Source organism: Protomyctophum parallelum (genome assembly GCF_964188405.1).
Source record: "Protomyctophum parallelum genome assembly, chromosome: 6".
NCBI lineage: Eukaryota > Metazoa > Chordata > Actinopteri > Myctophiformes > Myctophidae > Protomyctophum > Protomyctophum parallelum.
In genome coordinates this window covers 8,931,004-8,946,173 of record NC_139701.1, presented here as the reverse complement: position 1 = coordinate 8,946,173, position 15,170 = coordinate 8,931,004, and positions in this window count along the sequence as shown.

The window sequence follows — 15,170 nt, the reverse complement described above, 5'->3', positions numbered from 1 at the left end:
TGATGACTAGCATTCAACTCCAGAGCCAGAAACAGTGTCATCGCCACCCGGTCAACGGGTCCCAAAATGACAGCAATAGTACTACACCACCCGGTCAACGGGTCCCACAATGACAGCACACCAGCTTGAATCACACACGCATTAAAAACACAAGCAGCAGCCAAGAAGCAAAAAACGTTCATACCTGGAGCCGTCGACTCTTCCACTTGACTTCATAAGTTAGTTGTAGTGATGCCAGGGGAAAACTGTGGCTCTCTCTCCAGTTCATGATGAGACCTCCAGCAGCTTCTCCAGACTCCAGTCATCTCCATCCTCCATACATCTGGCTGGCTAGCTGGCCATGCAGTACTCTCCTCCCAGTATCAATGGCCCCCAACCAGCCTCATTATCCTGGCTGCCTGATCTTCTCACTCAGCCTTGGTCTGGATGCCTAGGGCATAGGCTCCATAGGGTCCAGCATTCACAGCATGTCGTGGTCAGGGATTTAGGGCATAGGCTCCATAGGGTCCAGCATTCACAGCATGTCGTGGTCAGGGGTTTAGGGCATAGGCTCTATAGGGTCCAGCATTCACAGCATGTCGTGGTCAGGGGTTTAGGGCATAGGCTCTATAGGGTCCAGCATTCACAGCATGTCATGGTCAGGGGTTTAGGGCATAGGCTCTATCGGGTCCAGCATTCACAGCATTTCAGGGCTCTATAGGGTCCAGCATTAACAGCATGGCAGGGCTCTATAGGGTCCAGCATTAACAGCATGTCAGGCCTCTATAGGGTCCAGCATTCACAGCATGTCAGGGCTCTATAGGGTCCAGCATTCACAGCATGTCAGGGCTCTATAGGGTCCAGCATTCACAGCATGTCAGGGCTCTATAGGGTCCAGCATTCACAGCATGTCAGGGCTCTATAGGGTCCAGCATTCACAGCATGTCAGGGCTCTATAGGGTCCAGCATTCACAGCATGTCAGGGCTCTATATGGTCCAGCATTCACAGCATGTCAGGGCTCTATAGAGTCCAGCATTCACAGCATGTCAGGGCTCTATATGGTCCAGCATTCACAGCATGTCAGGGCTCTATAGGGTCCAGCATTAACAGCATGTCAGGGCTCTATAGGGTCCAGCATTAACAGCATGTCAGGGCTCTATAGGGTCCAGCATTCACAGCATGTCAGGGCTCTATAGGGTCCAGCATTAACAGCATGTCAGGGCTGAGAAGAAGCTGATCTTGGGGATCTGGGGTCGTCACCCTGGCCCGTGTACCTGTGGAGCAGGTTGAGAGAGAGACCATAATAAGCTTTGAGTATAAGTATTGGCTATTTCCCCATATATAAGCCCACAATGGGGGTTGGATTTTTGTGTTAATTCGCTTATTTCCATCGAAATAAGTAGTAAAGTGTGCCGCTTGGGATACTATTTACATTATGATTTATTTGAGCAATGGAAATAAGCAAATTAGCACAACACCCCAATGCCCAATCCAATTCAATTCATTGGGGGTTTATGGTAGGGGAAATAGCCAATAATGCGCTTTTGCAGAAAATATCACATGGACCTATTTGGTGGGGACATAACTACAAAGAAAAGTAAGAAAGCCTTCTAGCATGGAATTCTCCTTTAAACCATCATTGGTAAACAGTTAAGATGATTTGGTGCTGTGACACCCCAAACAAAACATTGTGTCTGTATCATAGACTGTAAAAAATATGGACAAAGCGTTCGCCGGGTCTAACATGAACGTAAAATGAAGCCTGTAATAATATGGTAATTCCTGATGTAAGTCGCCATCTTTCTAGATCCGTTTGGTACCAGCTGGCCATTGGCTGGCTCCGTTTTGGACCAGCTGGCCATTGGCTGCCCAGACAACGAGGCGGGACTTCCCCCCTTCTTCTCCGTTGGTTTTTATTTTGACTCGAGTGGGAGGGGAATCATAGATCCCGATCATAGACTGTAACGGTAGCCACGCCCCTCAGAACATACGCGATGTTTTTTTTTCTTTATGGTCATTTATTTTATAAATGGGACCATAATTTTCCAAAAAGAATATTATGACATTAGAAATGAGACTTTAAACTAGTGACTGGAAGAAGAAAGTATTCATGACCATGTTTATTAAGGTAATACAGTCTAGGTGAAGTTGGGCCAAAATACATGGGCCTCTATGGAGCTATGGGGCTTTTTGGGTCCAGTCCAGCGCCACAACAGGCCATTATATGAACTACCGATTTCAAATGAGGCTTCACGAAATATCTGGCTGACTGCCCCCCTGGTCTGTATATATTTATTCTATTTATGTATATGCACACATACAGCACTTAATGCACCCGTTTGTTTTGGGTTTTTTTTTTTTCATTTCAACCTCCAGTCCCCCCCTAGGCTCTCGCACAGCGCGCGCACACACACACACACGCACGCACACACACACGTTAATGCTTAGCATAGGTAGCTAACTCAGGTTTGTGTGCAATTCAGGTAACACTTTGTGCACACAGCACTTCAAGCTCCTTTGTTTGTTTATTTCACCCCCCCCCCCCCCCCTTATCTACTAACTATCTATCTATCTCTCTCTCTCTCTCTTTCTCTCTCTCTCACACACACACACACACACGAACGCACGCACCCATGCACGTTAATGCTCACTTAGCATAGGTAGCTAACTCACCTGCAGAATTAAAACAAACCCACCAGTTTGTTATGAAGATAACTTCTCTTTCAAGCTGTCACACACTTGTGACTGAGCAGTTTTCACTTCCTAACACGCCAGACTACTCCACTTCATGGAGTGCAAAGTTACATTATAAGTTGTTTATATTTTTCACTCTGTTTAGTGTTTACTATAACAAACATAAGTTTGCAGCCCGTGTGTGTGTGTGTGTGTGTGTGTGTGTGTGTGTGTGTAGGGGGAGGGGGCGTGGCTACCGGAGGGTTTTAAAGAGCGCGCTTGAAGCCTGCATGGTTAGGGAGTGTCTACCAATTCACTGGAGCGTCTACTTCAGCCATGCCAAACATACGGCCCGCGAGATGATTTAATCCGGCCCCCCACTTGTAGAGCATAAATGTACGAGTCTGTCCAAAAAAAAGTAAGTCTCTAGCACATTCCTGTCAAACGTTATGATTCTTTTTAAAGAAATATAAACCAAATGCTCATTCCCAGTTATGAGCTTCCCTCCCTAACTAATCTGATTGCTGTCAGCTGTGCTCCTCTCTCTGCTACAATAACCTAGGGACCATTCAGATAACAGAGCTCTGACAAAGAAATGATCATATCCCACCACTGCAGATTATACATATTATTTAATGATGTTATGAAAATAACTTCTCAGAAACTGGTCCCTGATATTCAGGAAGCAGCAAGTGAAAACAAGACGGAGGTGAAATGTCATGGTTTTCATTTCTTTTTCCCCCCTTTGGCTATTTAAAAAAAATATGTAATAACAATTAAGATTTAAAAAAAAAAAAAAAAAATTAAGTATTAGTTATTCACTCATATTTGTTTTAATGTTTCATTGTTCATCACTTCAATAAAAAAGCAGCAAAGCACACTATAGTAGGCCATAAATGGCCAAGTAGTGCGCAAGCAAATACTTTCGACCGCTATAAACTGTCAAATCTCAGTATCTCTGTGAAGGAACGTTTGAAATGTCTAATTATTAGGTGTAACTATTTGCTACCTACCTACTTTATGCATGTAAACACCTAGTATTATTAAGTATGGTTCAAGTTTCTATCTATATAAGAAATACAGTTTTATCAATTTAGAAATATTCTGGATTACCTTTAAAAGGTAATGCTCCTGTGTATACATGTCATGTATACACAGGAGCATTACCTTTAATCCTCTGAACACTAAAACATATCGTCATTACGTCACCATCGATAACCAATTACACTCTGGCATTGGGTCCTTTAATCCACATATTTCTACGTCATCATTGAGAGCTAGTTATACAGTACATATACTATATATATATGTAATTTGTAAGTTGATTAGTTAGTTAGTTATACATATACACACCATGTAATCTGGTCCCAGCAAATCAGGCACAATTTGCTGTTTTATTTGCATACGCATCAAAAGTGGCGGGTTGGCTGGGACAGTACATACGAGCCGGGCGAAACTATTACTTGCGCGCTCTGCTTGCGCAAGTAATAAACAAAACAAAAACCTAAAGATACTGTAACAGGTTAGTAGCAGGCCTCTTTCCTCAAGGCACTTGTGTGTTTTCTACTTAACAGCTTCGAGCAAACTGTTTGCTGCTGGAGCATTTCACTCTGCACATTTCTAACCTCCCTTACATTGCCTACCCACCCACAATGATTAGTAATTTTTCCCCAATGTATGAATGAATGAATCATTGTAAGCGCTTTGAGTAGGCACGTAGTGCATAGAAAAGCGCCATAAAAATGCAATTAATTATTATTATAATTGGCATATTCAACTCAAACAAGGTAAACCATGATCGACCCATGAGTTAGACTAAGTAGTATAGTATAAAGTAAAGTATAAATTGCATATTTCCTTAACAGACTCTGAATGCATTTCAAGGCATTAAATAAATCACAAATCAATTACAATAAAATGAGGCAATAGCAATACAGATAAGAATAGGCCTATATAGTACTGCGACAATGGCCCCCAGAAGTCGGCATACCCCTACCGGAGTTAGGACCAAACACAACATAGTTTTTCCTCATCTCTAAGGCCTCCCATACATGAAATGGATTCTTGTATAAAAATATTTTACTGCAAAAGTGGTGAAATTGTTATTTAAAGTTATACACTTCAAACTAAAAATAAAGCCTGTCCGTCTGGTGGTTGAGGCACTTAAAGGCATGTAGATTCACAATGGAAGCTCTGAGAGGTTCAAAACTTGGCATACTTGAAGCCAGAACATACCTCTACATTCTAGAAAAGACTGAATGTCAATATCTGAATGTCAATATGAGATATAGTCATTTGAACACATACTTACAGTAGGCGGAATTGTACATCTATGTAGATGTCTTCTCTACTTTGTAGTGACTCTGGAATGGATTGTCATAGCAACACATATGATGGCTTGTAGGAAAGGTGAGGTTCTACTGAATCCAGCAATACCAATTGTGTAAATGTAGCTTGCATAATCGTGGAGTTATGCCACAAAACGTATATGGTGTCCCAAACGGGGGGAAATAAAACTAATGAAATCTACAGTATCACATTAGTTTTATTTTTACTTCACTTATCAAGGGTGGGAAAACATAAACAAATCACTTGAGTAGAAGTCCCTAAAATGTATGAAATGTCTCAAACTTGAGAAATGAGAAATTGTGAACAAATAGATGCCGCTTCAATAGAGAAATATGCAAGCCTAGATTGGAACTACTAACTATTATTATGTTGCAGCACATGACCTGGATCAAGCTCAAATCTCAATATTATCCTCCTAAATATAGATAATCAAGTTATTCATTTCTGTTATTTGAGTTATTTGGTTACAGTCAAGTTATACTACAGTATGTGGCTCCACCTGCATCTTATTGCCTACAGTATGTGGCTTTCTTCATAAAATGACCGGTAAAATCATTTCACATATTTTGGAATGTGAAAAGATGAGATGAACCTTGTCAAATCAAGTAGCTATTTAGCTGACTGGAGTGGAGAGTGACCTAGCATTTAGTTCTCTTTAGTGTAACAGAGCCTACTGCCTGTCCAGTCTACACTGACAATAGCAGAACCCTGCCCTGACACTGTTTCACCAGAATGGAAAATAGACTTAATTAGTATCACTTGTAATATGGTTACTGCACATATACTATAGCCTAAAAATAGTGCGCGTAATGCACAACATAGATATTGTACAAATTCTGAAGTGTGTCTTTAAAATTTACCAAAATGGAATATTGGATCCAAATCTTTGTATCATCTTTGCTAAACAGTTGGAAAAAAGCACGAAACAAGACCCATAATGTATAAAGCCCACGGCAGAAGACCTTCAACACATACTAACTGTTGTTCAACAGAGAGATGATGTTCATAAAACCCTGGCAAACCCAAATTCAATACTCTCCTCTCCTCATCATATACTGTATCATGTTGAGAAAACTACTCCAGTAAGACCAGAGTGAGAGCATGCCGTCTCGTCAAGAAGACTGAATAGGGTACAACATTGTTGAATAGGATACAACACTGTTTAACATACAAATATATTGTTTCATTTGTGGGAAGGCCAGCACAATTGATTGATTGATTGATTGATGGACTTAATAGTTTATTAGACATAAATGTAAAAACAGCAACAGAGTACAGTCATACAATCAGTCCAAAAGGGATAGCACAAAAAAGTCATTGCGGTCTTGTGCAATCAGTTCATAGACAAAACCAGGACTACTGGTCAGAGTACCAGAGACAGGGCCTTCACATGGTCACTGGTCAGAGTACCAGAGACAGGGCCTTCACATGGTCACTGGTCAGAGTACCAGAGACAGGGCCTTCACATGGTCACTGGTCAGAGTACCAGAGACAGGGCCTTCACATGGTCACTGGTCAGAGTACCAGAGACAGGGCCTTCACATGGCCACTGGTCAGAGTACCAGAGACAGGGCCTTCACATGGTCACTGGTCAGAGTACCAGAGACAGGGCCTTCACATGCAGCATCAGAAAGATTGATGAAGTTGTACATCGGCTGCTCTCATACCCAGATCTCTTTGCATATGATGACAAATATCATAAATGCTACCTAAAACACTAAATATCTAAACGAAATATAGCAGCTATAAAACAAAGAATTAGAACAGCAGACCAGTATCTATGTCAAAGGTTTTATTAATCTCACTGAAGTAGTTAACATCTTTCTTTAAATAAATGAAAGTGATGACAAGTCATCACTTTCAATAAATAAGAGTTATGACATACTGAAGACACTGGTCCATGGTTTTCTTCATCGATATAGCTGCAGGTCTATGTAGTAGTTCTGGATTTTCTTGGAGATTTGCATCTTCTCTCATTGTGCCCATTTCCCATGGGCACACTTTTAGAGCATGCAACATCAGACTTTCCATGTTCTACAAATTATAATGCTGTATGTTTCCAGGGTTTGTATTTAGACAATATCATCTTCTTCCTCAGAGTCAGTGTCTTCTGTATGTCATCATAACAGTCAAGGAGTTTATATACCGTAAATGGAAATTGGTGCATTTACAGTATATAGAGCTTTTATCCAAAGCACTTTACATAGATTGTGCATTACATTCACACATTCAGTCACACACCGATGGCAGAGGAAACCATACAAGACACAGACCTGCACATCGGGATCAATTAGGGGTTCAGAGTCTAACTCTGGGGGAGCCCTGGATCGAACTGAGAATATGGTATGATATAGTACTACCGGTATATTGTTAGTTCACACTGAATTTTGTCTTGCGAACCTCACGGTTCTCCATCCAGCCGCTCTATTGGCCACTCTATCCCTGAGGCACTGCCGCCTCGGCATATTACCGGTATTATACTGTATATTGTATATTTGTCATCATACACAAACAGATCTGGGTACGAGAGGAGCAGATGATGTACAACTTCATCAACCTTTCTGATGCTGCATGAAGGACCTTAAGTCTCTGGTACACATACCAGTACCAGCCATAATGGCTGTCAGATGTTCTGGTCTTGTACTGGTCTTCACACAAATTAAAAATATCTTTGTATGTTAAACAATGTTGTATCAACCCTATTCAGTCTTCTTGATGAGACTGGTGCAGGCATGCTCTCACTCAACATTTGCAACTTGCTCATTACTGCAGCATATTGTCTGTATATAGAGCCACGGTTTTATGAACATCATCATCTCTCTGTTGAGCAACATTTAGTAAGATCATTTTAATTTTGAGTATCTGCCGATACCGATTTGTCCCCATCTGAAAATTATATTTTTATGCAACTCCTCCAATATCACAATAGTACAATATCCCAAATCACGGACAATATACAGTCTAATATCATGATATGGATATCATATTGATACTAGGGATGTCCCAATCACATTTTTGTGCTCCTGATCTGATCATTTAAAAATGTCATGATCGGCCCCGATTTCCGATACACTTCACATTATAAGATCACATAAGATGCACATAGGTGGAGCCAAATACTGTAGTATAAATTGACTGTAACCAAATAACTCAAATAACAGAAATTAATAACTTGATTATTTATATTTATGAGGATAATATTGAGATTTGAGCTTGATGAGGGAACCCCAACCCTGTGGAATGCCCTCCCTAAGGCACTCAGAGATGCCCCTACCCTTCAAACCTTCAAATCCACCCTCAAAACCCACCTCTTCAAAATTGCCTTCCCTTTTCACGGTCTTTTAATGTCCTTTTTCTATTAAAGTTGTTTTTAATTTGTTGTTACCTCTGTAACCCCCCCCCCCCCCCCCATGTAAAGCGTCTTTGGGTACTCAGAAAAGCGCTATATAAGTTTGAGATATATTATTATTATTTAACATCCAGGTCATGTGCTGCAACAATAATAGTTAGTAGTTCCACTGTAGGCTTGCATATTTCTCTATTGAAGCGGCATCTATTTGTTCACAATTTCTCATTTCTCAAGTTTGAGACATTTCATACATTTTAGGGACTTCTACTCAAGTGATTTGTTTATGTTTTCCCACCCTTGATAAGTGAAGTAAAAATAAAACTAATGTGATACTGTAGATTTCATTAGTTTTATTTCCCCCCGTTTGGGACACCATATACGTTTTGTGGCATAACTCCACGATTATGCAAGCTACATTTACACAATTGGTATTGCTGGATTCAGTAGAACCTCACCTTTCCTACAAGCCATCATATGTGTTGCTATGACAATCCATTCCAGAGTCACTACAAAGTAGAGAAGACATCTACATAGATGTACAATTCCGCCTACTGTAAGTATGTGTTCAAATGACTATATCTCATATTGACATTCAGATATTGACATTCAGTCTTTTCTAGAATGTAGAGGTATGTTCTGGCTTCAAGTATGCCAAGTTTTGAACCTCTCAGAGCTTCCATTGTGAATCTACATGCCTTTAAGTGCCTCAACCACCAGACGGACAGGCTTTATTTTTAGTTTGAGGTGTATAACTTTAAATAACAATTTCACCACTTTTGCAGTAAAATATTTTTATACAAGAATCCATTTCATGTATGGGAGGCCTTAGAGATGAAGAAAAACTATGTTGTGTTTGGTCCTAACTCCGGTAGGGGTATCTCGAAAACTAAAGCACTTTTTGACTGTTTGTTGCAGGACTATAGGGTTGCAACACTGGCTGCTACAGACAGCTTGATGACCGTCAATAATGGAAGCAGCTGTGCAGTGTGTTTGTAATGTTCAGTTTTACACTGTGAAGTCCTTTAGTGTCATAACTCGTAATACATAGATACCAGCAACAACACATGCAGTATATGGAAACTTAGACTGACCACCATGTGGCAGTAATGTAACGGCAATAACTACACAAGTCCTGATGCTGTAGTGTGGCTGAGAAAGCCATGCATTGTTAAAAGGTTTATCATTTGGATTCTCATCAAACTGTTCACCACCGATCAATGATCTCCATTCCAGAAACACACAACAATGTTTGTATTCTGGTTATAAATTACTTAATTTCTCTCGTGTACGTGTTACCTTTTAATATATCACATGATGTGCTTGCATGCTCTCTGTCAACATCAGTCAGACTTTGGACTGTGGACTTAAATCCCTAGTAGTGATCTTATAGCCTAATTATTGTCATATTTTATTTGCGTGGAACTCCTACTTCGCACCAAGATGTATTTCAATGAGCAATATTCATTTGAAAATCTAACTACAAACCATATCACCAGATTCACCAAGTAAGAGAATATATTAAACATTTTTGCCTCTATTTTAACCACTCTCTCTCCCTCTCTCTCAAATGCACATGCACTATGCACACGCGCGTGCGTACACACACACACACACACACACACACACACACACACACACACACACACACCCCCCTGCAGTCCATGAGTCCAGAGGTCACTGCATGGTCTGTGGTCAGCTGTTTGCAGGGCTCACAGTGTACACAATGACAGCTGGACTCATTATAGTCCTCTGAGAGATCGGCCGCTTGATAAAGGTTAGAAGATGAGGGGCTAAGTGCCCTGTTGGCTCAGTGGACTGGGCCGCATGCCACATGCCTGTGTGACCTGAATGGTAAACTGTCTGCATTTCTGTGGCATCTTTGTCCGAAGCACTTTACATTGTGCAACGTATAGGCGGGCAACCTTAATGCAAACCCGCTCATAGCTTAAGTGGTTAATGTCTGATGTGCTTTTCCCCGTCTCAAATGTGTTGGCGCAGGGCGCAGGAAGGGCCTCTGTTGGCACAGGGCGCAGGAAGGGCCTCTGTTGGCACAGGGCGCAGGCAGGTCCTCTGCAAGCTGGGAGCTAGCTACACACAAAACGTGTAACTATTTGAACTAACTAGGGTTTACCTGATTCCAATCTTTATTATCGCAGGCATGCACCAGAGAAGAGAAGATATTTGTTTGATTAGCCATTGAGCCAGCACAGCAGAAAGAGAAGATATCTGACTAAGTGCCTGAAGGCCGCCCTAGGTCCTAGGATGTATACTGTAGGTGTACATTTTGACAGTTTTTAGTTTTTGATGGGCCCCGAGAGAGCAACCATACTGTTCTGCCTAGAGCAGGAAGGTCAAAACATCATTAATTATTGAAGATGTTGAAACTCCAAAATATTCAGGTGAGTGTGAGTCACATAACCAGCAAGAAGAAGCACACCACAAATGTTTGGAGACAAGAAGACAGTTTTATTGTAACCTATAACCCTGAGCACAATTTATACTTTGATGGTTTCACTCACAAAATAAAATTCACAAAATAATTTTCAAAGCAATCTCTCATTCGTGGCAAGCGAGCGCACAATCTTTCGATGTGCAAGTTATTCAGGCCTATATAAATGTGCCCTTTTGGATTCAGCAGGCAGTCTCTTTGATCTCTGTTTCTCTGAACTGTGGATGGTATCAGCTTGCGTCATCATGGAGCTCTCTAATCTTGTACTTTGTCTCCCTCTGCAGTCACGCAGTACAAATTCACAGTCATACAGTGCAGCACGTTGCTCAGGCAGAATTGTGTACCGTTATTACAGCATTTGACATCAAACTAGTGGAATTTTTAAGTAACTACTACAGTATGAGACACTCCTCACCCCACTGTCAAGCTTTTGGTATGTGTGTGTGCGTGTGTGCGTGTGTGTGCGTGTGTATAATGGTCATGTTTCAATCAACATTCCGGTTACTAGTCCAAGACTGCAGAATTGCTTCTTCTCATTGTGTCACCTTTCACCCCTGTGATTGTAATTGCGGTTTTAATTTATATTCTCTTATTTTAGAGTAGACAATTATTTTTTACCCCCCTTTTTTCTCACCAATGTAATTATTATGCAAATGAATTCCTCACCACCCACATTTCTGTGTCACTCACTGCTGTTGTATCCTACTGACTCACCCGCCAATGAGGAGCCCCCACCGGGAGGACGTAGAGACTTCGTCCTACTCCTCCCGACTTTACCACTGCGCCACACGAGCGCCTTGCGGGTGAAATTTCATTGAAATTTGATGTTCAACTCAAAGTCATCCTTCTGTCTAACCAGGCCCTTGAAGACTTTCTCGGAGTAAAGAAAGAAGTCCCTGTTTTGATCCAGGTCCTGAGCATCGATGATGCGGCTCACCAGGGCCTGCTCTATAGCCGGCGACTCACAGGGGTGATGCCGCACTCCATGACTCACGTTCCTCAGGGGCTCAAGAACCAACAGACCCTGGTGGGCACGTTCCTTAAGCATTCTCTCTTCACTAGACAAGGTCAACACTCTAGTGGTTCCAGTCGTTTTACTGCTTGCTATAGCTGCAGCGGTTTTACCTATTTCTTTTGTTTCATTAAATCCAGTAGATCCGCGGATATTTTTAGTTTTGACAGCATGGGACACTTTTGCGGTTGCATTCCTGTTGAGTCTAGTTGGACTATCTTGTCGAGCTGCACCAGACCTGCTATTTAAGCTAGTTACATTTGTTGTAGGCCCAAAGTTGGTTGAGCTCGTCGTATCGGTCATGTTAGATCTATTGGCGCTACTTGTATTGTGTCCACCTGCACCCCTGCCTCTGAGTCGCCTGGTTCCTGAAGGCGCAGTCTCTTGGATGTTTCTGCGCAGGTATGCATTGTAACACTGGACCAGCCGAGAGAAGCCTGTCTTGTAAGAGAGACGCAGGGACTCAGCTGAGCCTGATGGCACTGACTTCTGTCGAACCTAATGGAGTGAAAATAGTATTCAATAATATATATTGTGGCCAATATAAATAAATATTGTGACTGTTTCCGTTTTATACAATAACACTGCATTCATGTCTCATGGAGGACGATGAGGATGATGGTATAGTGTCAGACTATAGCCACACCACTAAAGCACGAGAAGGAAATTGACTTTTTAGACAGTATGACAGTGGAAATGATCAGGGAGGATGACAAGTTTGAGCAATGGTACGACGGCAATGGTCTCTTGACTTTAAGCCAAGACAATACCAGCCAGGTAATTAGAGAAGAACTTGAACATTAACAAGGTGCATGGGCAAGGATAAAGATGATGATGCCACACCAATAAAAGACGCAAGCAAATTGACTTTAGAAGAGATGAGTGTGGAAATGTATGAAAATGGCAGCCACAGTGGGAACCCCTCACTTCACATGATTGTGATTATTATAATTTTTTTGTCTTTGTCTGACCTGGTGAATTCTCATGTGTAGATGAACAGCTGCCCCGGCCAGCCACTGTTGCATGGACTCTGAACTCATTCTCTTCTTCTTATTGGTCATCCTCTCAAAGTGGTCGATCAGCTCTAGCTTCAGCAAGTTGTCATACAACTCTGTGGTCTCGGCCATCTTCTCTGTGTTGTTGGCGATGCCAGGGATCTGTCTGAGGAAGCTGTGGATGATCCCGCCAATTCTAGAGGAGCTGCTGATGCCAAACATTGTGTCGGCCTGTCTTCTGTGGGTATACGATTCCTCCGCTAAGGAAAATTGTGCTCTGACCTGATGGGGAAAACGGGAAGGTTGAAACGATCACCGTAGCCGTGGCATTCTTTACGTTTTAATTTGAATAAAGTAGGAAAACCTAGTGGTCACATAAGCAAGCTAGCTAGATAAACTGGTTTGAATTGTTTTAAAAGCTGGCAATTTCCTGGTGGAGGAAATTATCCAGAAACGAATTCAACATCTATAACCACAGTTACCACGAGCAAGGTGCTGAACCACCAACTACCTCAGTGGAGCTGGTTAATGGTTATCAGCAGAGAGGGGCAGCAAGGGCCATATGGTACGTATCGTATGTGTGACTGAACCACAGAATGACTGCATAGATTTGAGGCAACCTCAGCTGGGAGAACCTGGGTATTCATAGCCGCAATTTGCAACTCTAGATTTGTTTTATAATGGGATGAATCTAGAGTTGCAATACCCTCCATTGACTCCCCATTCATCCAAATTGCTTTTGCGATCTGCTTGTATTAAACTACGTTAAACTCACCAATATTGCAGCTGTAGGGAAAGCTTGAAATATCCTCTTTCAATCTGCCAAGCTTTTGCTGCATAAAAATCCACCGTAGACATGTTATGAGCTATACTTTGGAAGCAATTTGGATGAATGGGGAGTCAATGTACTTTAGATTCATCCCATTATAAAAAGATCTATAGAGTTGCAAATTGCGGCTAGGGTATTCAGTGCCTCTGCATGATTAGAGTATGCTTTATAATATATTTTTTGTGTGATATATTGTAAATATTTATAATCTTCCCAATCCACTGAGAAGATTACTTACCTACTTCTATTAAAGTACTTCTATTAGATGAAGACTTTAAATTAATTTCATTCAAAATTATATAGCATTCACATAAATTAGAGACCAGCCAACCAACCATCCAACCAATGAAGCAACGAACCAATCAATCAAAAAACAAGCAAGCAAGCAAAAAAAACAAACAAAAAGAAACATGTAATTGTCTTTGAACATGTGCTGTTTTCTTTTCCTACTTGTTGGGCCACGAGGTCAATGAGGATTGAGAGAGCCAGAGCGACCACTCCTACTCCTCCGTTGGAGACCCTGTTGCTTCCTCCCAGCTCTGAAGTCAGCTTATGGCTGAAGGCAGCTAGCTGCTCCTCAGTCAACCCCCGCTGTGTGGAAGAGTACTGGTGTTCCAGTGATTCCGCAGAGTCCAGGGACAGAAAGGAGGTGAGGACGGGGTCCAAGGAGATGTCGGGGATAAGACCTGCATCCCTGGACACAGAGAACAGCTCCAGGATGGTAGCCGAAGATGGCAGACAGAAGCTACTCCCCAGGATCATGACAGTGTTTTTGCCTCACCGACTAGTCCCTTTTCCCTCTCTTGGTTTCTCAATCTCTGAGCTCTCAGTGTGTGTGTGCGTGTGTGTGTGTGTGTGTGTGTGTGTGTGTGTGTGTGTGTGTGTGTGTGTGTGTGTGTGTGTTTCCCTATCTCACTCCAACTCTACTTTTTTGTCTTTGTCAATAACTTTATTCTGAAGGTTGAAAACAACAAGCATTGGGGTTTTCTTTGAACTGTATAGTATATGGTAGCATGCAGGGAACATTGTCCAGCAAATGATCAATATTTGATCACTGTGAAAGGCTGGGTTTCGTGGCCTCCCAGATAAAAACAAATATTGAGCTATGGTGCATTGTTTGAAACAGAATTGCACTATTCACTGGTAACAGTCAACATTGATGATCATACTGCATGTTTCAATGTTTTCTAATAAGAAACATATTTAGGCTTTAAAGGGACTGTAAAATGAAGTCCAGATTCCTTCAGTGTAATTTATTGAGGTGGTGTGAGTGTGGTGCCATAAAAACCATTGGACTACTGTTGATGTTACACATGGCTGGTGGACAAAATGGAACAGGTATTCATACTGTACTATTACAACTGAGCCACCAGCTGCAAGTATACTGTAGGACGGTAAGGTTTTGACGTTTTATTTTTACTATTTTGAAAAACATTTCAGAAGAGTGAGTGAAAATAGCCGATCTCTACATGTTGTAGATCGGCAATTTGAACAATTCTAAAATGTTAGGTGACATGCAAGATGGGGACCTAGC